The 26,487-nt window shown below is 34.1% G+C and overlaps 1 protein-coding gene across 6 annotated transcripts in view; it reads left to right on the plus strand.

Annotated features, from left to right (window-relative positions):
• LOC114326119 (cadherin-87A) overlaps window positions 1-26,487 on the plus strand; it is a 1,008,603-nt gene that overhangs the window by 271,807 nt on the left and 710,309 nt on the right. For 3 of the 6 annotated variants that reach the window (XM_050651140.1, XM_050651141.1, XM_050651143.1), the window contains one exon: window positions 24,047-24,081. The exons of 1 other annotated variant lie outside the window; for it this stretch is intronic. The gene's annotated coding sequence lies outside the window, so the exon portion shown is untranslated. The remainder of the gene's footprint in view (window positions 1-24,046; window positions 24,082-26,487) is intronic. 2 more of the 6 variants (XM_050651145.1, XM_050651146.1) reach the window with 1 other exon arrangement.

Here is a 26,487-nt window from a genome sequence, read left to right on the forward strand (position 1 = left end):
TATGCTTATCATCAGTGGCATATAAAGTCTACACCGGGATAATAGAAAGGAAGCTCAGGAAAGAACTGGAAGGAAAACTAGAAGAATAACAAGCTGCTTTTAGGAAGGGAAGAGGAACAACAGATAATATATACATACTGAGAAATATAATTGAAAGGAAAAACGAAATAGGAGAAGACTTATATATTAAGTTTATAGATATTAAAGCTGCTTTTGATTCTATAAATAGAGAAGTAATATGGTCACTAATGGAAGACCTGCAAATTACGCAAAAGATAGTAAGCGTGGTAAAAAGTACATATAGAAAAGTACTTGCTAAAGTACAAATAAACGGGAAAATATCGCCAATAATAAACTTAAGGAGAGGAATAAAACAAGGGGACAGTCTCAGCCCAGTTTTGGTTATATTAGTAATGAATAGAGTAACGAAGAGCGCTAAAAGAAGGTCAAGGCAATTACAGTCAACAATAGGGTACAGGAATTTAGTACCAGTGAGAATGGAGGGATTACTATATGCAGATGACCTAGTAATAATTGCAGACAATAAAGAGAAAATGCAAAAATTAATCGATATCTGGGTGAAAGAAATTGAAAACCTTGGGCTCTGACGTTTAAGTCGTCTGTGAATAAGAAGTTTCTAGTAAAAGTTGGCGTTGGTTGATCATTGTTGTGTTGAAAAATATAGGTGCTAGTACGCTACCCTGAGCTATGCCGTTTGTTTGGGTTCACCAGCGACTTTTTTCTGCTCAAGACTCATGTAGAATCGGTCTATTTTTCAGTAGTGATTCGACTATTTTGAAGAGTTGGTAGTTCTTAAGAATGACGTAGACTTTCTGCAGCAGTCATACGCGGCGCTTAGAATTTACGTTAAGGGTATAAAAGGGTCCACTTATATTATTTTGTATAAAGGTTTATATAAATAATATACATATTAGAATTCCTTCCCTTTTGTCTTCACTGCAGCATCCATTTGGCTTGCAAATTGTAGAAGCCTTGGATGTGTCACCAGGGAAATGTACCAATAAGTTTTCCAATCGGGAAAATCACCCCCTAATTAGTATCTTAAATGAACTTAATCGTTATGACTTCACAAGTTTCTTGACTCGTGTATGTATTGTTTATATGATCTGTAAGTTTCATCAGTCCAAAGTCCTTATTTTTGAAAGGGCTGTAGTTAAAAGGGGTTGAACGAGTCACTGATCACGAATGTATGCAAATTTAGAAACACCAAATCTTAATCAATTTTTGTCTAACAGAAAAACAAAAAAATACATGATATTCAGAAAAGCAATGCTGCCTTTTTTTGTTTTTCTAGATTTTTGGTGACTCTAACAATTTTTGAGTAATTAAAACCAAATTTTTTCCAAAATAAGCACTTTGAATCGATGAAACTTACAGATCATATAAACACAACATAGGTAAAATAATTTGTGGAGCAGTAACGATTAATTTCATTTAAGTTGCTAATTAGGGGGTGGTCGTCCCGATTTTTTTTTTGCCAAAACAAAAGGGACCAACTTTATTTTGAGCGTAACTTGCTTAAATTTAATGCTAGAAACTTTTTATAAAAACAGAGATAAAGCTTTTTTAAACGCTTTAAAAAAGTTATATTGGGTTTTCCCCAAAAAGTGCCTAATTTTTTGGATATTTCACTTCGAAAAATTGTATTTGAAATTTGGTGAATATGAATCTATTTTTCATTGGCTATAACTCTGGTTTTGCGAGGTCCAGAGACCTAACGCGTACACCATTTTTTTACTTTTTTATAGGCTATATTTTTGCTAAGAACGTTTTTTTCGACAAAATACTTATTTTTCGAGTTATTTGCGAAAAACCGTCTAAAAATGTAGTTATTTTGTTGAAAAATGAACATATTCACTAGCAAATAACTCGAAAAGTGTTGACTTGGCAAAAAAGCTCTATAGAACAAAAGTTACTTAAAATTAGTCAGTTTATCCATTTCCGGACTTATTTTGGAATTATATTTTTTCACCCACAAAAGGGTGTGAAAGTCACCCCTAGGGCCAAAGCACACATCGGCACAATATCACTTTTTTCTTTGACATGTAAGCTATGCGTATCCAAATTTCATGTCAATCCAAGCGGTTCTTTAAAATTTAGAGCAAAAACCGTGAAAGAATGTACCATGTGTGTTTAATTGTACTAATTTGTACTTACATAAATAAATTACAATAAAATTTTGGTTTTGAACAGTTTTATTCATGAAATAATCGCAAAAAATTGCACTCGATCTCTAAAATTAATATAGAATTTTAGAGCACTTGTGCAATTACTACTGAAAATTTTATTCCAAAATCTGAAGCAATTAGAGAATATCTTTTAAAGAAAAAAATGTATGTTACTAACAATATAAACACAATTGCAAAATCATCCATTATTAAACCCATTTTGTTTTCTGACACATTTTTTCATTCCTGAAGTGATTATGGTCTTATTTATATCAAGAGCAGCTTTACTCACTCAATTGAAATAACTTGAAACATTCTATCTATAACTACAATTTTATATCCTTTGAGTGTAACAATTCCAGTCCTTTCCGAGGCACGTACAGTATTCATTGGGTGGAATTGCGCATAAAAACCAGTAATTGTATTTTGATTTTTATTTTTATCGACGTTCTGTTTGGGGCACAGCACAAAAGTCTTTTGCCGTCATATACGAACGAGCAGCTCCTGAATACTGCCGTCTCTCCGGGGGGTTGTTGAAAATCAAACGTGAAAACAATTCTCTTCAACAAATGCGATTTTCTTTTGAATTTTCAGCACAAAACAGTGAATCTTTTGTCGTGTTGGCACAATAGGCGGGTCGAAGTCTGGAATTTGTTCGGTCATTTCTCGGTTTTTCACTATTGTAGAGAGAAAGTTAAAAATTCGTCAAATAGAGGGCCGTTTAAATCCCTGTACGAAAGAAAACGGGAAACTTGCTGCGGCTTTATGGAGAACAATTACACTACAGGCTGGCATTCAATGCGTATTCTGTACATCTGATCTTCTCAACCGAAAACTGCTGGCAAAGCGCTGGGTAATTTATATCAAACAGTCTTTTTTATCCAACGGAACAAATGGTTTGTTCTGTAGGATTTTTTAACAAAAGATTTGATGAGATCAGTCAAAGTTGTTATATTAAGTGAACTCATCGATGACGTCATATATTTGACAAATTTCAAGAGATAAATGCCTTTTTCAGAATGTGTTAGATGAGTAAAATATAATGATAGCGGAGTTAGCTCTATAAAAAAAAACACCCTAAACCCCTGGTTGCAACATATCAGAAAAAACATTTTTTTTCCTAAATACGCCTTGGTGCTACGTTTTCCTTCATTTTATTTATTCAACTCGCAAAAAAGTCGAATTTTCCATTAAATATCTTTTAAGTTTTTACCTCATCTTCTTCTTCTTCTTATGCAATCCACTATTGGATGTTTACGATCACGTTTGACCATTTTTCTCTATCCCTTGCAGTATATATTAGGTCTCCTATGTTTCTTAGTCCTGTCCATTGTTTGACATTACGGAGCCATGACATTTTCTTCCTGCCCATACCTCTTCTTCCTTCGATCTTTCCTTCAATTAAGGTTTTGCAGAAACTGGTATCTTTCGTTTCTAATTAGGTGCCCTAGGTATGTCGTTTTTCTCTGCTTAATTGTGTATAGCAGTTGTCGTTCTGTACCAGTTCTTCTCAGGATTTCTTCATTTGCTATTCGGGCGGTCCAGGGAACTTTAAGGATTCGTCGATACATCCACATCTCAAATGCCTCTAGCTTATTCATTGTGTTTATTTTTAAATCCATCCTTCCATGCCATATAGGAGCACCGACCATATATAGCATTTCGTGAATCTTAGTCTTAGGTTTAGGTCAAAGTCAGAGTTCGTAAAGACGTTTCTGAATTTCATGAATGCGCTTCTGGTCCGTTCTATCCGCCATTTAATTTCCATATCCGACATCCAGTCCTCACATAGTCTTGCATTTTGATGTTGACATAATTGGCGGCTGATTATAAGGAACTTCGTCTTTTTTATGTTGATGCTAAGTCCCATGTTCTCGATATGTTCTCCAATTTTATTAAGAAGGTTTTGGAGGTCTTCTATATTGTCTGCTATTAAGACTGAATCATCCGCATATCGCATATTATTGACCCAGGTACCATTTACTTTGATGCCGCTTTCGCATTCCTCAAGAACTTCCTGGAAGATACTTTCTGAATATAGATTGAATAGTAGTGGGTAGAGAATGCATCCCTGTATTACACCTCTGAGAATTTTTGAGCTTGCGTTGTTTCATTATCCACCTTGACGACAGCTGTTTGATTCCAGTAAAGAGCTTCTATGCAACGAATGTCTTTTTGATCTATGTCGACTTCTTTTAGTATATGTGAGTTTATGATATTGTACTCGATCGAAGGCATTTTCATAAACTATAAAGCACATCATTACATCTTTCCTTTGATCGTATCAGTTCTGAGCTAGCACTTGGGTTGCAACTAGTGCTTCTCTGATTCCCAGGCCTCTTTGAAATCCAAATTGTGAGCAACCAATAACCTTATCGCATTTTGTGGAGATTCTGTAGTGAAGAACTTTGAGGAATATTTTTAAAGAATGGCTCATCAGACTTATCTGTCGGTGGTCTTGACACTTTGTTGCGTTGTTCTTTTTTACCTCCTAAATCTCTCAAATTTTATTGCTTTCACCCTTCTTCATACATCAGACTCCTTTTTTTGTATAATATGTATATTATACAATAAAAATGTATACCATTTTTATTCAGTTGCAATGCGAGGCCAAAAATGTCTTAATTTTTACTTAGATTAGAGAGCGCAACCAGCACTCTTATCGACGATTTCACCTCTTGTTAGAGGCTCTTCAGAGAATGCATAGGTTGCTTTTCTCTAATCCAGTAAATCCTTCGACATATATTAGTCCCATACTGCAACTGAGGTGAATGGATTAGGTGACTAGCGTCATCTGGCAATTGAAAGATAAAGTTTTTCAATCCTAATAGCAACATTAATAATATTGATTCATTTTACCAAAAAAAAGGGACTAATTTTATTTTGAGCGTAACTTGTTTAGTTTTGATGCTAGAATTTTTTTTTATAAAACAAAAATGAAGCTTTTTTTAAACACTTTAAATAAGTTGTAATGAGTTTTCCCCGAAATGTGCTTTATTTTTGGATATTTCATGTTAAAGTATTCCATATGGAATTTGACGAATATGAACCTATTTTTAATTAGCTATAACTCTGCTTCTACTAGGTATAGAAACGTGATGTATACACCATTTTTTAAAATTATTTACAAGCTATATTTTTGCTATGTATTTTCGACAAAATACTTACTATTTGAGTTATTTGCAAAAAACCGTCTAAAAGCGTGGTTATTTTGTTGAAAAAATGAACATATTCACTGGCAAATAACTCGAAAAGTATTGATTTAGTGAAAAAACTCTATATAACAAAAGTTACTTAAAATTAGTCATTTTATCAATTTCCGGACTTACTTTAAACGAATACTTTTTCACCCCCAAGAGGGGGTGAACACCACCCCCGGGGCAAAAGCACATATCAGCACAATATCACTTTTTTTATTTGACTTGTTAGCTATGTGTATGCCAAATTTCATGCCAATCCAAGCGGTTCTTTAAAATTTAGAGGTTTTGCAATATTTTACCGTTAAATAACGTACTAACAGTTGTTATAAATATTTGACAGTTGAAATCATCACTTTTATAATTTTTAAAACATTAATTGTCATTAATGTCACTGAATGTATTTTTTCATAGCAACGAAGAGCATCTGACGTAATATACGTGACGACGGGAAATTATCAAAAATTATCAGGTATAATATCACAAGAGAGTGAGAATAAATTGAAAATAATGCGACAGTTTTTCGAAAACTTGTTGTCTGGCAATAGACACGAAAGCCCGCAGGGCTCGAGTGGCTATTGCCCAATGACAACAAATTTGAGTAAAAATGAAGCATTTTCTTTTCTTATTTATTCTTAATGTTGTGTGATACTCGTAAGATTGTTTTTTAATACGTATATTATGGATATTTTCTTAAATGTGACAGTTGTCAAAACTGGAAAACTGGTTGCCATTAAACAGAAACAATCTACTTAAAAAAATTATATCGGTAATTTTCTACAGTAGATAATTCTCAGTATAATTTTAATCTGATTGGAGAGAATTAAACACGTGATCAAATATCTTACTATACGATTGAAAGTTAAAATCATCAAAAAATAATCAGTTTAATTTTGATTTCTATAGCTTTCTATTGGTCAGAATCTCCTATGAATGAAATAGTCGTGAATAACTACCGACCGATTACTCATGATTACAACAGAACATAATTTAAAACATATATCAAAGATAAAATAGTTGTTTTTGTGTTCTGTTTTGCCCCTAAAGACAATTTTAAATTCAAATTAAAGCAGCTACCCCAAAACGCGTAGTGACGTCATATGGTTAATGTTTATATTCTGCACGAACAAAGTAAATAAAATTGTATATAATTTTAAATTAGACATTATAAACGTCAGTAGAAAATACAGTTATGTGACGTCACAAGTGTTTTTGACCGTTTGAACTATTCATAGAAAACTTGTACTTTTACAAAATGGTTTTATTTTCCATAATAAACCTTCTTTCCTTTCCTTCAAAAACTGTATCAAACTCCAAACTCAATAAACTGGTATATATTATTACAATGACATACGATAAATGTCATTAGAATATAAATATTTTTCCCTTATTCCGCGACGATGAGCTGGTTAGATACCTAAGTAGGTGGAGGCCAATAAACTAAAGAAGGAGAAGAAGAATATAAGAATAACCTAAATATAACCATAAACATAGCCATATAGTAAAACTACCTATGAGACGTCACGGTTGTCTGAACTATTTTAAATCACAGAAGAGTTTAAATTTTTATTTCTAAGTTATTATGAGTTGTTGAAGCGTGAAATTTTGGAAATCTTATTTTAAACAAAACTGAACATTATTATGTAATAAAAAATATGCAAGTTTCCTCCACGGGAACGTCGAGTTTTCGAGTAGGGATCTATATATGTTCCCTTAAAAATGAAATTTGACCTCGTTATGTAAAATTTTATTAAAAATTAAATATAACAAGATAGAAAACTCAACTCTGAGTCTATATTCAATTTTGTAGCAAATTTTCGTCTATATTGTTATGCTGTACCTTCTCTCTTTGTTCTGAGATTGATCAGCATATTCTAATTTCAATTAATTAACCAATTATAATGAGCATCAAGTTAGCTAAACACCTATCACAAATCGATTCGAAAGTAGGTGGATAATTTGCCGCTAATTAGTCGTTAATTAGTTGTGAAAATACCGATTTTGTCGTTTCTTTTTTTTTTATTTTTTTAGGTGCTTTGCTAACTTGATATAAAGTTAGCAAAGCACACCTCCGAAAAATGACTTTAGAGCGTTCGTAGGAGAATCGGAATAGGATTAGTTTTTGCCGCTAATTAGTCGCTAATTAGTTGTGAAAAAATTAATTTTCTAAATTAATTTTTTTTTTGTTTTTTTGGGTGCTTTGCTAACTTGATATAAAGTTGGCAAAGCACGCTTCCATAAAATGATTTTAGGGATTTCGTAAAAGAATGAAAATAGAATGAGAATTTGCCGCTAATTAGTCGCTAATTAGTTGTGAAGAAATGAATTTTCTAAATTAATTTTTTTTTTGTTTTTTTGGGTGCTTTGCTAACTCGATATAAAGTTGGCGAAGCACGCCGCTATAAAATGATTTCAGAGTTTTCGTAAGGGAATGAGAATAAAATGAGAATTTGCCGCTAATTAGTCGCTAATTATTTGTGAAGGAATTTTATTCAGAAAAAAAATTTTTTTTTGTTTTTCACGGTGCTCCGCTTACTCGATATAAAGTTGGCAAAGCACGACTCCATACAATCATTTTAGGGTTTCCGTAGAAGAATAGCAATTGAATAAGAATTCTTTGCTAATTAGTCGTGCATTAGTTGTGAGAATACCAATTTTGTCGTTTTTTCGTTTTTGAGGGTTCTTTGCTGACTTGATATAAAGTTCGCAAAGCATGCATCCATAAAATGATTTAGGTTTTTTTTAAGAAGCATGGAAATAGGATCAGAATTTGCCGCTAATTAGTCGCTAATTAGTTGTGAAGAAATTAATTTTCTAAATTAATTTTTTTTTGTTTTTTCGGGTTCTTTGCTAACTTGATATAAAGTTGGCAAGCACACCTCCGAAAAATCATTTTAGGGTTTTCGTAGAAGAATAGGAATAGAAAAAAAAATTGCCGCTAATTAGTCGTGAATTAGTTGTGAGAATACCGATTTTGTCGTTTATTTTTTATTTTTTATTTTTAGGTGCTTTGCTAACTTGATATAAGGTTAGCAAAGCACACCTGCAAAAAATGACTTTCGAGCGTTCGTAGAAGAATGGGAATAGAATGAGAATTTGCCGCTAATTAGTCGCTAATTAGTTCTGAAAAAAATAATTTTTTTAATTAATTTGTTTTTTGTTTTTTTGGGTGTTTTGCTAACTTGATATAAAGTTGGCAAAGCACGCCTCAATCAAATGATTTAAGGGTTTTCGTAAAAAAATGAGAATAGAATGAGAATTTGCCGCTAATTAGTCGCTAATTAGTTGTGAAAAAATGAATTTTCTAAATGAATTTTTTTTTCGTTTTTTTGGATGCTTTGCTAACTTGATATAAAGTTGGCAAAGCACGCCCCCATAAAATGATTTTATGGGTTTCGTAAAAGAATGAAAATATAATATGAATTTGCCGCTAATTAGTCGCTACTTAGTTGTGAAGAAATGAATTTTCTAAATTAATTTTTTTTTTGTTTTTTTGGGTGCTTCGCTAACTTGATATAAAGTTGGCGAAGCACGCCTCCCTAAAATGATTTTAGTGTTTTCGTAAAAGAATGAAAATAGAATCAGAATTTGCCGCTAATTAATCGCTAATTAGTTGTGAAGGTATTTCATCCATAAATTCTGTTTTTTTTTGTTTTTACGGTGCTTCGCTTACTCAACATTAAGTAGGCAAAGCACGCATCTTTAAAATGATTTAAGTTTTTTCGTAAAAGCATGGAAATAGGATGAGAATTTGTCGCTTATTAGTCGCTAATTAGTTGTGGACGAATTTTTTTAGCAATTTTTTTGATATTATTTTTGTTGTTTCAGGTGCTCCGCTAACTCGATGTAAAGTTAGTAAAGTACACGTTCAAAAAATGACTTCAGAGCGTTCGTAGGAGAATGGGAATAGGATTAGTTTTTGCCGCTAATTAGTCGCTAATTAGTTGTGAAAAAATTAATTTTCTAAATTAATTTTTTTTTGTTTTTTCGGGTGCTTTGCTAACTTGATATAAAGTTAGCAAAGCATCCAAAAAAACGAAAAAAAAAATTCATTTAAAAAATTCATTTTTTCACGACTAATTAGCGGCAAATTCTCATTCTATTCTCTTTTTTTTCACGAAAACCCTTAAATCATTTGATTGAGGCGTGCTTTGCCAACTTTATATCAAGTTAGCAAAACACCCAAAAAAACAAAAAAAAAATTAATTAAAAAAATTATTTTTTTCAGAACTAATTAGTGACTAATTAGCGGCAAATTCTCATTCTATTCCCATTTTTCTACGAACGCTCGAAAGTCATTTTTTGCAGGTGTGCTTTGCTAACCTTATATCAAGTTAGCAAAGCACCTAAAAAAATAAAAAATAAAAATAAACGACAAAATCGGTATTCTCACAACTAATTCACGACTAATTAGCGGCAAATTTTTTTTCTATTCCTATTCTTCTACGAAAACCCTAAAATGATTTTTCGGAGGTGTGCTTGCCAACTTTATATCGAGTTAGCAAAGCAGCCAAAAAAACAAAAAAAAAATTAATTTAGAAAATTCATTTCTTCACAACTAATTAGCGACTAATTAGCGGCAAATTCATATTATATTTTCATTCTTTTACGAAACCCATAAAATCATTTCATGGGGGCGTGCTTTGCCAACTTTATGTCAAGTTAGCAAAGCATCAAAAAAAACGAAAAAAAAATTCATTTAGAAAATTCATTTTTTCACAACTAATTAGCGACTAATTAGCGGCAAATTCTCATTCTATTCTCTTTTTTTCACGAAAACCCTTAAATCATTTGATTGAGGCGTGCTTTGCCAACTTTATATCAAGTTAGCAAAACACCCAAGAAAACAAAAAAAAATTAATTAAAAAAATTATTTTTTTCAGAACTAATTAGTGACTAATTAGCGGCAAATTCTCATTCTATTCCCATTTTTCTACGAACGCTCGAAAGTCATTTTTTGCAGGTGTGCTTTGCTAACCTTATATCAAGTTAGCAAAGCACCTAAAAAAATAAAAAATAAAAATAAACGACAAAATCGGTATTCTCACAACTAATTCACGACTAATTAGCGGCAAATTTTTTTTCTATTCCTATTCTTCTACGAAAACCCTAAAATGATTTTTCGGAGGTGTGCTTGCCAACTTTATATCAAGTTAGCAAAGCACCCGAAAAAACAAAAAAAAATTAATTTAGAAAAATAATTTCTTCACAACTAAGTAGCGACTAATTAGCGGCAAATTCTGATCCTATTTCCATGCTTTTTCATAAAAACCCAAATCATTTTATGGATGCATGCTTTGCGAACTTTATATCAAGTCAGCAAAGAACCGTCAAAAACGAAAAAACGACAAAATTGGTATTCTCACAACTAATGCACGACTAATTAGCAAAGAATTCTTATTACATTGCTATTCTTCTACGGAAACCCTAAAATGATTGTATGGAATCGTGCTCTGCCAACTTTATATCGAGTAAGCGGAGCACCGTGAAAAACAAAAAAAAAATTTTCTGAATAAAATTCCTTCACAAATAATTAGCGACTAATCAGCGGCAAATTCTCATTTTATTCTCATTCCCCTACAAAAACTCTGAAATCATTTTATAGCGGCGTGCTTCGCCAACTTTATATCGAGTTAGCAAAGCAGCCAAAAAAACAAAAAAAAAATTAATTTAGAAAATTCATTTCTTCACAACTAATTAGCGACTAATTAGCGACAAATTCTCATTCAATTTTTATTCTTTCACGAAATCCCTAAAATCATTTTATGGAAGCGTGCTTTGCCAACTTTATATCAAGTTACCAAAGCACCTAAAAAACAAAAAAAAAATTCATTTAGAAAATTCATTCCTTCACAACTAATTAACGACTAATTAGCGGCAAATTCTCATTCTATTTTTATTCTTTCACGAAATCCCTTAAATCATTTTATGGAAGCGTGCTTTGCCAACTTTATATCAAGTTACCAAAGCACCCAAAAAAACAAAAAACAATTAATTAAAAAAATTAATTTCTTTACAATTAATTAGCGACTAATTAGCGGCAAATTCGCATTCTATTCCCATTCTTCTACGAACGCTCGAAAGTCATTTTTTGGAGTTGTGCTTTGCTAACCTTATATCAATTTAGCAGAGCACCTAAAAAAATAAAAAAAAATAAATAAACGACAAAATCGGTATTCTTACAACTTATTCACGACTAATTAGCGGCAAATTTTTTTTCTATTTCCATTCTTTTACGATAACCCTAAAATGATTTTTCGGAGGTGTGCTTGCCAACTTTGTATCAAGTTAACAAAGCACCCAAAAAAACAAAAACAAAATTAATTTAGAAAATCAATTTGTTCACAACTAATTGGCGACTAATTAGCGGCAAATTCTGATCCTATTTTCATGCTACTACAAAAAAACCTAAATCATTTTATGGATGCGTGCTTTGCGAACTTTATATCAAGTCAGCAAAGAACCGTCAAAAACAAAAAAACGACAAAATTGGTGTGTTCACAACTAATGCACGACTAATTAGCAAAGAATTCTTATTCCATTGCTATTCTTCTCCGGAAACCCTAGAATGATTGTATGGAGTCGTGCTTTGCCAACTTTATATCTAGTAAGCGGAGCACCGTGAAAAACAAAAAAAAATTTTTTTGTGAATAAAATTCCTTTACAAAAAATTGGCGACTAATTAGCGGCAAATTCTCATTTTATTCTCATTCCCTTACGAAAACTCTGAAATCATTTTATAGCGGCGTGCTTCGCCAACTTTATATCGAGTTAGCAAAGCACCCAAAAAAACAAAAAAAAAATTAATTTAGAAAATTCATTTCTTCACAACTAATTAGCGACTAATTAGCGGCAAATTCTCATTCTATTTTCATTCTTTTACGAAATCCCTAAAATCATTTTATGGAAGCGTGCTTTGCCAACTTTATATCAAGGTAGCAAAGCACCCAAAAAAACAAAAAAAAACATTAATTTAGAAAATTAATTTTTTCACAACTAATTAGCGACTAATTAGCGGCAAAAACTAATCCTATTCCGATTCTCCTACGAACGCTCTAAAGTCATTTTTCGGAGGTGTGCTTTGCTAACTTTATATCAAGTTAGCAAAGCACATAAAAAAATAAAAAAAAAAGAAACGACAAAATCGGTATTTTCACAACTAATTAACGACTAATTAGCGGCAAATTATCCACCTACTTTCGAATCGATTTGTGATAGGTGTTTAGCTAACTTGATGCTCATCCAATTATATTATTCACTACTTATGGAAACAAAACCAAAGTTAAATAAAACTCTCCAGATAAGATTTATTCTCAGGGCTAATTTATTTTAATCTATTACCTTTAGTTTGTGGCTTCTAGCATCTCTGGTTGTTTACTTCTTCCAGGACAAAACAGAGAAAATAAATACACTCAATGTCATATAAAAACTAGAAATATTATTTATTTATCCAAAATACCATAAATATAAGATTTAAATGAATGCTAAATCGATTTTGTTGTTACTATTTCTTATCTAATAAATTTATCTTTAATTCTGCTACATATCTCCTTTTTTTACAAAAATTATATTTAAAAGATTCGGTAGACTGTACTTAGTATTATAAAAAAAAACATTTAATTTTCTCCTTTTGAATAGATTACTTATTTATTCTTTGAATTTATTAAAGACTATGCTATGCTGTAGAACTGTTCAATAACGAAAAAAATATGGTATGTGGTATACAACACTCTCTCCTTTTTACAAATAATCTGAGTAACCTTTTTTTTCTTCTTTCCTCTCTTACGGATTGTGTAGTCCTGGATTCTCCCACACGTGCTCCTTGGATGCTATGACGGTCCTTCTCGTACAAACTGTTTCACAAATAAACAACAGCACTCGCTCGTAATCTCTCCTCAATTTTCTCTCTGCTCGATATCTTGTGCAAACTGATATAACCCGGCTACTCGTTCCAGACAGAAAACTGGAATCTCTTCGGACACGAGGATATTGAACTTCTCAACTCGATCAACGATTTGTTTCAACACGATTCTGCTTATCACGGCTACCAACTTCACCACTTTACACAAACCTACTACTTTTCAAAAACTGGACTGGTCTCTTCAGATCTTCTTTACACAGTGAAAGTTTTTTTCTCCCCAAACTCAGACTCAACACTCTCTTCCCCTTCCATCCGTCTTTCTCGCCAATCACAAAACATCCTCTCTACACATTACATCCATACTTTCATTTTTCAAGAACAGATTATTTTTGTATACAACTTTTCCGTTTTATCAAATTCCAGGAGACACCAAAATTACTCTTGTTTTTCTACATGCTAACAAAAAACCTTATATTCTAAAACTCAACCATCGTATTTATCGTCTCTCCTTCTAAGAATCATTTGTAAACGTCCTATTGTTAACTTCTATGCGAATAAATGTACTTTCTAATCCTACCGCATAAGTGTATAAGTCCGTTCAGAGAACCATTAACATATCACTAACGATTTTCACTTTCCGCGAAACACTGTTTACTAACTAAATTATACTATTTACAATTTTTGGTCACATACAGGGCGATGAAAATCTATGATCTCGTGGTCTCTGACATAAATTAATTTTCTAAATTTTTCCCATAAAATTATATAACAATATATTTATCTTACAGTCTTTTATGGAATATGAAATATGTATAACGATTTCATGTATTCTTAATTAAGGTTATAAACTGCTGTTCTCTCTAAGCATCATTCTCCACATCGGTATTTTCCCTTCTTGGAAAAGATTAAATATAAACTCTTATATAAGAACAACAACGAACTGATGCTAACAACCCGTGAAGTGAAAATCCCAGCCCTATATATAAAACTTACACAATATAACCTTACTTTTTATTTTGGTGGTTTAGTGGTGTATGGAAGTTGAAATTACTTGGAAAACAAAAACATATTGCGGCGAGTGAGTTTATTGAGCTTAGACTGGATATTATGCTTACGTGTTGTTGGAAGAATATAATATACAATATTTCGAGAGGGGCAATTTATGCTGCATCCAAGAGAGCTTTCGTAATTGAAAACTTCGCATAATAGGCGTTGTTTTAGGACTTAATAGAAAATTTCGTCGACGGATAAATATTGCCTGAAGGTACTCGTGGGTAAAAAGAATACGGAGGGAATTTGAGGAAAATTTAAAATAAACTTTTAGAAGTTATATAACCAACAGAACTTAATTGAAATTCGTACTCGATTATTATTAATCTGCATGTTCGGCTAGTTCAATTTAAATTTGCACAAATTATAGTAATGCGGAAAGCTGGTAAACCTGCGTACAAAGCCAAATTCGATTGATTACTGCCGATCCCGCTTTGGAATATATTATGTTGTCTTAATAACAAAGTTTTATGCAGTTATTAATAGTTATTAAGGTACGAAGGGTATTATAAGGATAATAACGCTTGAGGTCAATGGTGTATATACCGAGGGCTTTTGGCTCGAGGGTTATACGTTGACCGAAAGCTTTATTATCTATGGGGACATTATCCCCCCACGGGTATTATAGATGACCCCATCTATAATACCCGTGGTGCCTTCAACGTTTAATGTCTGACTAAATTATTCTTTATATGCAAAAAATTTGAATGAATTTTGAATTAATTAGTTTTCAAATAAGTACATTTACCAGCAATAGTCGTAACGTAATTGTGGTAACCATAGTTTTACTTAGGTTGTTATTTGTCAACTTGACAGTATTTAACTAGTTATTTAAATTTAATGCCCTAGGGCGTTATTCAAAACAACGCCCTAGGGCATTACAGTCCAACCCGCTTAATAGAATATATCTTAAAGGAATATTCCGCTTTAAGGAATCGAAATTTAAGGTTCCGAAACGTTTCTACTAGCCACCAATGATCGGTTATTAGAATATCCCGGTTATAAGAATACTTTTGCTAGGCACGAAGGCTATTCCAATAAGCGGGTTCGACTGTATCATACTTAACTGACTTCGAAATCATGTCATTATTTGTCAAATAATATACCAGTAGGACATTAAGTATGTATATGTATTATTGATTTCCAGCCATATTTACACTATCGTTTTTATAACGTCCTTCTTAACTGTTACATAAATATTTATACATTTTTATGTAAGTGTGTTTATTTTATTAACGTTGGCACCCAATACAAATAAAAGATTGGTTCTTGTTTATTCTGGCTGAAGAGATAATAAGTGTTTTTCGCGAAAGTTTAAGACGGAATTGGAATATCTATAACACACAAACAATAATACTTTAGAATGCGCAGATTGTAATGTATTTAAAAGGAGCATATTTAAACCTTATATACAAAATGGGAATTGAAATACGCGAATTAAATCTTATAAAATGTTGGATATTTACGACTGTTATATTGCAATCATTAAAGTCATGTATACCTTATTGTCTTGTCGTATAATAACCTATTTGACCTATTGCCCACATATCGTCCACCACTGATGTGTTGCTTTTTTCTTCTTTGAAAGAATGCCTTCTTGAAAAAAGATTCAACTGTCATATTTAGACATCAACATGCTCAATGCCCGTATCCCTTTGCATGCTACTTTCCTTAATTAATATTTTTCCAGAAGTTTCTATCTTGGGTTATACCAATATCAACCCCCTTTCCGACATGTTTTTCCTAGGCGCCTCCTTCAGGTCTTGTTTGCTCTTTTTTCTTATCCTGGGTAGAAAATCCAACCAAATTATTAGACCATTAAAGGATTCAAAATTGATAAAAAAAAATGTTTCATGTGTTCATGGTAAAATAATACACCCTTTAACACTGTAACGGTCCCAAGGAAAATATAATGTAGCGGAAGAGAAATCTTGGCCGATCCCCGTATAACAGTAAACACCTCGAGAATGACGTAATCGGATGTGCTAGGCCTCGCCGGAGAATTCTGGAAGGTACGTCACGTAGGCGGAACAAGCCGATAGCTCGAGATGGGAGTCGATTGTTCCAGAATAACAACTGGGTATAAATACGGGCATATTTTGTGAATAAGTTTAGTGTATAAGATAAATTCGTCTGTAACTTATATAAATAAAGTCGTATATAAATTACGAACCGCTAGTTTTATTGTAATTAGAAGTAATTACACTAATCACGCTACAGTTGGTGTCGGTGTTCGGTTAACTTAGTGCGATTACAAGAATATGATTACGAGATAGAACACAGGGCCGGAAGAGTTCACTCAAATGCTAATGCCCTTTCGAGACGACCATGCAGTGCGAATTGTAATCACTGTGCCAAATTAGAGGAACGATTTTGCCCCGTGAGACGAACCACCGTAATTAATGAGCAATGGCAGCCCCAACAGTTACAAGACGCCCAAGAAGATGATCCATGTATAAAAAGAGTATTGGATTGGATGCGGCAAGGTGAGAGACCTAGTTGGCAGAACATTAGTGCATGTAGTCCAGAAGTCAAGGCCTACTGGAGCCAATGGAATTGCCTGGTACTAAAAGATGATCTTCTGTACAGAACCTTTGAGAACGATGATGGTACAGAATCTAAGCTTCAGTTAATTGTACCTAAAAGTAAAGTGTCAGAAGTATTGCGTCAGTTGCATGACGGTACATCAGGTGGACACTTTGGTATTACGAAGACTCTGCAAAAGGTTCGAGAACGGTTCTATTGGGTGAACTGTAAAGATGATGTAAGAAGATGGTGCCGAAAATGTGAACCGTGTGCATCCGGTAATGGTCCGGTTGGTAAAAAGAGAGCACCCATGAGACAGTACAATGTTGGAAGTCCTATGGAAAGAGTAGCTATCGACATTGCAGGTCCATTTCCAGAAACCGATGCTGGAAATAAATACATCCTGGTAGCCATGGATTATTTTACAAAATGGACTGAGGCCTATGCATTACCAAATCAAGAAGCTGCTACCGTTGCAGAGGTACTTGTTAAAGAATTCTTTAGCCGATTTGGTGTTCCCTTGGAGATCCACTCCGACCAAGGGCGAAACTTTGAGTCAGCTCTTTTCCAAAACGTTTGTAAATTGATTGGTGCCAATAAGACCAGAACAACACCCCTGCATCCTCAATCAGATGGGATGGTCGAGAGGATGAACCGAACGATGGGTAAACACTTGTCCAAAGTTGTATCTGAACATCAGCGAGATTGGGACCAACACATTCATTTATTCCTGATGGCCTACCGCTCGGCCGTAAATGAAACTACAGGTCAAACACCAACCTGCCTGATGTTGGGTCGTGAAGTTCGGTTGCCCTGCGACCTAGAGTTTGGCTGCGGACCTTCCGAGGAACATGTTGCAGGCGAAGACTACGTTGACCGCCTGAAATTACGAATGAACAACATTCATGAACTTGCCCGACAACACATCCAGATAGCCAGTGACAGAATGAAAGATCAATATGATTCTCGATGCAAGAATGAAAGCTTCGAAGTAGGTGATCTTGTCTGGCTTTATAATCCGCAACGTCGTCGAGGCTTATGTCCTAAACTGCAAAGACAATGGGAAGGTCCATATGAAGTTAAGAAGAAAATAAATGACGTAATATATAGAATTAAGAAGTTGCCAAACGGTAAACCAAAAGTTATTCACATAAATCGTCTTGCACCATATGCTGGCTCAAATGAAACAGAAGAAGCACGAGTCCTCCAACAGGAGATGAAAGATGTCGCACAGCCAAGTTTTAATCAATTTATGTCAAATTACGCAGCGAGAAAGAGTGCTAGATTCGGCGTGACCACAGAAGTTCAGCAAGATCTGTTTGGTGTTCCAGAAAACGTCTCTCTGGCCCACTGTGTTGCCCAAGACCTCGAGATGACTAAAGGAATATCGTCCGTATTCAATAGAAAGTTCGGCCGCCTGGACGAGTTAAGAAATCAGCAGCCTAAAATTGGAAGAGTACTGCGATTGGAAGATGGTCCTCGATCTTTGCTGTATATGGTGACCAGAAAGTCTTATACTGACACGCCAAGCTACGAGAACATATGGCGTGTTCTAACTAATTTGAAGAAAATCGTGTGTAATTATGACATCAAAAATTTGGCTTTACCAAAAATAGGCCATGCAGTAGAAAATCTGGATTGGAAGATTGTGAGAAGCATGCTTGAAGTGGTCTTCAGAGGAACTGGTGTACAAATCACTGTGTGTTGCATGAACCCGAAGATGTCGTACCCTTCAAAGACAGTAGACTGTTATTTCTTCTTGAAGGGTGTATGCAGAGCTGGAGAGTCGTGTAGATTCCGCCATCCTGGGCCTTCATTTAGAGTTGCTGATCGAGACGCTCAGATCTTAAGAGGGGAGCAGTGTAGCGGAAGAGAAATCTTGGCCGATCCCCGTATAACAGTAAACACCTCGAGAATGACGTAATCGGATGTGCTAGGCCTCGCCGGAGAATTCTGGAAGGTACGTCACGTAGGCGGAACAAGCCGATAGCTCGAGATGGGAGTCGATTGTTCCAGAATAACAACTGGGTATAAATACGGGCATATTTTGTGAATAAGTTTAGTGTATAAGATAAATTCGTCTGTAACTTATATAAATAAAGTCGTATATAAATTACGAACCGCTAGTTTTATTGTAATTAGAAGTAATTACACTAATCACGCTACAATAATTTCATTGTCGTATAAATATATCAGGTCCGATCCTGTGTGACGAATAAATTAAACGTATGTATGAGTATTGCGTAATCCTTTTTTTAATGAATTATCCAAAGGATTTAATTATTTTTAGAGACTAGAGTCTGAGGTTTTGTTGATAAGAAGTTCTCAATAAGATCAGATTACCGCAGTTGGTAATGTGTGTACGATCGCAATTCTGTGGGAAACACGAAAGCCATAGCTAATATAGCTATATGATTTTGATTCGTCAAAAGAAGATTTACGATTTTAGTGAAATGTAACTTAGTAACATACCCTGGTTATTTGATTGGTAGAAGAAATATTTGGTTTCTTCTAATTGGATAACTATCTGGTGATTGTCATAATGGGAGTGTAATTTCTGTGTTTGAAAGGAGAATCTTGTCTTGAATTAGGACGAGAGAGGAGTCAAGATCTAGCTACGACAGAGTAGAGTTGAGGCGCGGACCGTTTGGTTTAGTCCGCGAGACAGTTTAGAGTGAACTCCAATCTTTTTAGTCTGTTTTCTTAATGAGAAAACAATGTTGGTTATAGTGAATACCATGATAGTATGTTCCGGTGTCTAGTTCTTGTGTATCGGAAGGAACAGTTCTGTTATGTTTGTTTTTAAAAATAAATTAATGCAAGTTCGCGGAGCTAGTTTCCCAACTTTTTAATAAAATAAAAAACTCAATTATTCAAATAAAATTTTGCTATGTTCAAGTGAACAGTGTTTACATCATTCCAATGTTGGAATGTTACATTAACAATCAATCAAGCAGTTACCTTTTGTAAAAATAAAACAAAAACTTTGGAATTTTATCTTCGTATCATAAAACTTTGTGAAATAGTACTTTAGGTCAAACAAATGTAAGGTGTTAGTGAAAAGTGTTGGATAACAAGAGTTCCAGTTGAGCTATACCAGGTGTACGTTAGCTCTGGTCAGCAATGCAGTCCCAGGTCACCAGGTACTCGTAATAAACTGTTTATTTTTCTTTTGAACAACCATACTCGTGAAGGACTTAATTTTTTTTACTCATTCATTTTAATTAATTTTTGCTTTCTTATTTTTTTTATAAATAAACGCCTATTATGTTTTAACTTATATCAGTATTTTTCTTTTGCACACTACATCTCTTATCCTTATTGTTGGAAAGGTGTACAGACAATTTACGACCGCAATGTGGTAAGTACCAACCTATATCAGATGGAACGACATTGCAAGTAACTTTCTTTATTTTTGGATAGGCATATGGCAGTATTTTTATTTTGATTTATTAATGGCGCCCAACGATTAATATCTTTTAATAGTTAATGTTATTTTAATAACCCATCCCTTTCAATCTGTAACCCACCCCGACATTCCGAAAAGTAGCACCAAGAACATCATGCCTATGACCTACATCAATTTTGCACCTGTTTAGGTTTGCTACATAACTACACTGTTTGAATACAGTGGAACCTCGATAACTCGGATTAATCGGGACCGCGACCGGTCCGGGTTATCGAAAATCCGGGTTAGCCGGAGAATATGGTAAAAATTAATAAAATACGGTATACTTACAGATAAACTCCGTTATAATTGAAAAATATATATGCACAGTACACATCTAAATTATGTACTATAAACACGTAAACACAAACCTAAGCAAACGGAAGCGAACAATACAAGACTGTACTACACACAATACAGTCAGAATCGGAACGATGCTATGTTATTTTAGAACAGTGAAGACTAAGACCATTGTTTAAAAAAGAATTTTTTAAATAGTCTTTTAGTCGTTTTTAAACAATGCTAAGACAGTTTGATTGAAATAAATAAAGGAATACTACTATAGGTGCCTGTTGTTTCCGAGAATTCAAGATAATGAACGTCGCTCTGCCATGCCGTCGTGTGCCATGAGTCATTTTTAGTACCGAATAATTCAAATTACACAAATACACATTATCTCTCAAATATTATATTACATACATTTTTATTTTGAATTGTTGAAATGTTTGTCTGATGAAAATCGGTCCGGGTTATCAGGGGCCGACTTATCGGGGTTCTACTGTATATTTTTTGTTTATTTAATTTATCGTGCTACATAAAATACCGCTCGGAACGCTGGTGTTACACAAATGTCACCCATCGTTAAGGCTTTGGCATTTAACGTGTTAATGGTGCTACAACACTAAGATGACTATTATGTAATACTCGTAATGTAGAAACCCTTTTTCTGTCCTTCTACAATTTAAATTACTGTACTAAAATAATCAGTATAGCTAAATGCAAATAAAATTATTAATGAAACTCTGTGAATGCAATTGAGACGTATGTTAAGCAAAGCAATATAGCAGAGTGTTCGGGATAGTGGTAATGAAGTCGTTCTGTCATTTAATGAAAGAGAGTAAATGCCACATTCGGCACTTAACATCTTGATCTGTGTCTGTAATTACGTCGTTCGTTTCATGAAGGGTTGGTTCTCTCTAGTAGGCAGGCGCACGCCCTTTTCTCCAGCAGTGATTAAAATTCCTGCGTTCCTTCCAGCTCGTGTGGGAAAAGGACGTGGAAGAATTTTAGCCTTTTGGGAAAGTAATATGTTGTTATTGGATTGTTTAAGAGAGATATTTTGGAGCTGAAATTGATTATGTAAATGTAACCGTACTAAAAATGCAAATACATGTTCTTGGAACTTAATTTAACAGGTTAGGTTTCTTTAGGTTTCATATGTATTTTCATGCGAAAATTTCATTTCATTAGTAGTGTTTAATCAGATAACAGGGAAACTACAGGGTGCCATTCCCTGCTATGTAATGCATGCTGATGATGCAATGTTAGTAGGAAATAGTGAAAGGAATTTACAACAAAAACTGGAACAGTGGAGACGAGTTCTCAAGGAAAAAGGTTTAAAACTTACTAGAACAGAAATGCGGAAATAACTTGAAAGAGCAAGACGCATGGGCAGAATTTGGAAAACTCAGTTCTACTTAAGCACCGCAAATTATCTGAATACTTGACGAGAAAAATGATCTTCTAGTGCATTCTTGCTGTCATGGCATATGGATGTCAAACCTGGACCCTGACCAATGCTACTATGAACAAACTAGCTACAACAAAAAGAGAAATAGAAAGGGCAATGTTAGGTTTACGACTGTCGGATAGAAAGAGAAACGACTGGGTAAGATCAGAAACACATCACTACAGAAGTGGCCAAACTCAGATAGAGCTTCACAGGCCACACTACTAGGCAATAAGACCAACGTTGTAACGCCACAATACAACATTGTAGACCTTATCAATGTACACAACCAAGATGAAGACTACACATGAGACGAGTAGATGACATAAAAAAAAACAGCCAGAACAACTTGGAAGTATGTTGTTCAGGACAGAGATCAATGGAAAGAGTTGAGAGAGTCCTATGTCCAGAAATGGTTGATAGAAGAGTAAGAAGAAGAAGGACAGAAACAGAGTATTTGGAATGTCCATTTAAAGATGGAGTTACTACAAATAAAATGATAACTTTGGATGACGAATTAATTGTCAAAAGTGATAGTTTTTAGTACCTAGGATCGGTATTACAGAATAATTGAGAAATAGACGAATGAAGCTAAAGGGAGAATTCTATAAAACTGCCATAGACTGGAATGAATCCCATCATCATCATAGGTGCTACATCCCTATATCCCCTCGACCTTCTCAAGTCTATTTCTCCAGTCTATATCCATTGCCGACCCTTGCCAGTTTGCTGACATATTTTCCTAGTATCTTCACCTATATCATTCTTCCATCTAAGTTTTGCCCTACCTCTCCACCTACTTCCCACTGGTTGTGACATAAGGATTCTGATCTGTGTCTGTAATTACGTCGTTCGTTTCATGAAGGGTTCTCTCTCGTAGGCAGCCGCACGCCCTTTTCTCCAGCAGTGATTAAAATTCCTGCGTTCCTTCCAGCTCGTGTGAGAAAAGGACGTGGAATAATTTTAGCCTTTTGGGGAAGTAATATGTTGTTATTAGATTGTTTAAACTAGAATATTTGAGTCACATTACCAGAGGAGAGAAATATGAGCTGCTGAGAGTTATTATGCAAGGAAGGATCCAAGGAAGAAGAAGCATAGGAAGAAGACGCATCTCCTGGCTGAGGAACCTTAGAGAATGGTTTAACTGTAGTTCATTACAACTGTTCAGAGCAGCAGCCAACAAAGTGACCATAGCCATTATGATATCCAACCTCCGCTAGGAGATGGAACTTTAAGAAGAAGAAGATTGTTTAAGAGAGATATCGTAAGTATTTTGGAGCTGAAATGGATTATGCAAGTGTAGCTGTACTAAAAATGTAAATACAGTTCTTGGAACTTTAACAGGTTTCACACTATTTTTATATTATGCATTTATGGTTTTGCGGGTTTGCCTCTACGTTGAATAATTTTGTTTAAACCATTGTTTTGACGTAGTTTTGACAAGATCAGCCATTATAAAGTCAGATTAGTTCTGATTCTTCTTGATGTTCGAGAACTAATTTCTTATCCGCTGAATGCTTATATTCTGAGCTTAAATACCTTACAGAACTTCTTGTGATAGGCACATGCAATTGGGTGGGGTCGCCAATTTAATTCCTACGTTTCTGTAGAATTGGTTTCCATACAGTTAAGAGTCTTTGGGTATCATCTCTTGTATTTAAATTTATTGAATGTTTTTCAAATTCTATTTATTCCCTGATTACACGTTTTAATATTATATTGTTCTGAAGCTATTTCCTTGTGGTATTTTTATAATTAAGTATTTAGATGGGAATAAGCCATAATTAAATTGAAAAAAATAATATATGTCTGAATTGTCGATATAAATGAGTCAGATTAAATAAATTATTAGAAGAATTTTTTACTAAGCAACAACATTTTTGTTTAATTTAGTAGTATTATATATTTTGACAACGACACCTGATTTGGGCGTCGAAACGTTAATAATTTTTTTTCAATTTAATTGTGGCATATTTCCCATCTATATAGTTAATTAATATTCTATATTGTAAATTAGACATTCTCTATTGTAAATTCTTGTTTCAGATAGATACTACTAGAAATCTGGCTCCAGTTAACAAGTAAGTAAGATTTATATTTCGCAGTCATCCTAATTTTACTTGCGGGCGACTATGATTATTTAGTCAATAATAGCTTTATATAACATAAATTGTAAGTACTATACTTATAGTAAAAGTAAACTGCTCGTCAAAAGTTAGGGATATAGAAAATTCTGCTGAATCTTCATAGTAGATTTTTTCGTGAACAGATTAACGGATTTCGCTAATTTTTTTATTATTTTAGATTTTTCTTTAGTACCTATTTACACAGTTATGCAAAGGTTTACTTAAACTTTTTTTTTGTACTTATACCGGGTGGAAAAAAAGAAATGTTTTTCTTATGTTAATTTTGAGACGCCCTGTAGGGAGGACGATGTACAAATGTGAGTATACATCGGAATCGTATTGTAGTCTTATGTTTTGTGAACATTTTGTTTTTTGAATGTCTCTGATAACTTTAGAAACAAAAAAAATAGACGGTTTTGTAATTTAACATGTGTTTTAACCGAAACAAAAGGTTGAGACACCTTGTAGGGAGAAAAAGGCACAAAGGTGAGTATACCTCGATATTATGTTGTAGTGTCATATTTTGTTTTTTTAATTTCTCTAATATCTTTAATAACAAAGAAACTAGACGGTATTACTCTTTAATATGTGTTTTAACTGACGACATGCATCACATCACACATGTTAAACATAGAAACACATATTAAAGAGTAATACCGTCTAGTTTCTTTGTTATTAAAGATATTATTATTAGAAAGAGAAATTAAAAAAATAAAATATTCACAAAATATGAGACTACAACATAATATCGAGGTATACTCACCTTTGTGCCTTTTTCTCCCTACAAGGTATCTCAAACTTTTGTTTCGGTTAAAACACAGATATGTTAAATTACAAAACCGTCTATTTTTTTTGTTTCTAAAGATATCAGGGACAATCAAACAACAACACGTTCACAAAACATAAGACTACAATACGATTCTGATGTATACTCAGATTTGTACCTCGTTCTCCATACAGGGTGTCTCAAACTTAACATAAGAATAACATTTCTTTTCTTCCACCCGGTATAAGTACAAAAAATAAGTTTGAGTAAACCTTTTCACAATTGTGTAAATACTAAAGAAAAATCTAAAATAAAAGAAAATAGCGGAATCCGTCTGTTCGCGAAAACATCAACTATGAAAATAAGCATAATTTTCTATATACCTAACTTTTGACGAGCAGTTTATACAAAGTCGTCACTTAAGATTAAGGAATAGTCATGGGGAGTGACTTAATGAACGGAACAGTTTGGGAGTATTCTTTGATTTTGCTAGTGAGATGATTTAAGTGAAAATTAGAAGGGATATAGCTGCGACTGCGTTGACCAATAAGACCAAATTAATATGACACTAAGGTGTAGAAGGGAAAGAGTGAGCTGAGTGAGTCTTGAAAGAGAGGGTTTGTTCACTCTGAAATTCGATTGTAATTGAAGCGCTATGCAGTACTGCTAGGTTTGGTTTAAGAAGCTTCTCTCACAGACTTTGCAGGTTTCTTGGGTTAGTGATGTATGGGTATGAGATGGACAAAGCTCATCGCTTCACAACTTCTCACTTTACTACTTCTCACAAGAAGGTACCTTTAAGCAAGCTTGTGGCTTAGATCCACAAATTTATGAAGCGTCTACACGCCTCGGATAGTAGGATGGGTTCAGATTCGAGGCCCCTGCTGATCCTAGTGATCATGAGAAGGCTTGTAGTCGCTGGGTTTTCAGATGTGCCGAACACCCGGTCATCGTAGGTTAAGTCCAAAAGATACTGGGTGATACAATAGACTCGTCGTAAGAGAGTAAGTATCTGAAAGGTGTAGAAAGAGTTCCGAAAGGGACTCCCGAGTCTTTGCACTACATATTTCTCAGCACTTTCTTTTCACATGTTTCTTATCTGGTTTTTTAGAATAATTGTAAATAATATTTTATACGTGACATACGAAGAACTACGATTGAGACGAGGAGTCACAGATGTTGTACGTCAGGTGGCTAAACTTAAATGGAACTGGGACGGTTATGTGGCCCGTCTGACAGATGGGAGATGGACAAAGAGGTTGCTCGAGTGGAGACCAAGAGCCGATAAAAGAAGTAGAGGAAGACCACCCACGCGATAGGAAGACGGATGATACAAAAATAATGACCACAAATTGGATTCAAAGCGCCCAGGACAGAAGACAGTGGACGGAAATAGGGGAGGCCGATATCCAGCAGTGGATGCAATGGGCTGATTGATGATGATGATGGTGGTTCTTTTCTGATCTCTATGATATCGCTTTCAATCTGTATCTGTATCTAAGTTCTATATATTACTGACTTTGCCTTTTCTTTTATCATGTAAAATGCTTCACCGTCAGTTTCTGCTCTACCATGAATTATCAAATTTTTCCTTC

This window comes from Diabrotica virgifera, chromosome 5 (assembly GCF_917563875.1).
Source record: "Diabrotica virgifera virgifera chromosome 5, PGI_DIABVI_V3a".
Taxonomy (NCBI): domain Eukaryota; kingdom Metazoa; phylum Arthropoda; class Insecta; order Coleoptera; family Chrysomelidae; genus Diabrotica; species Diabrotica virgifera.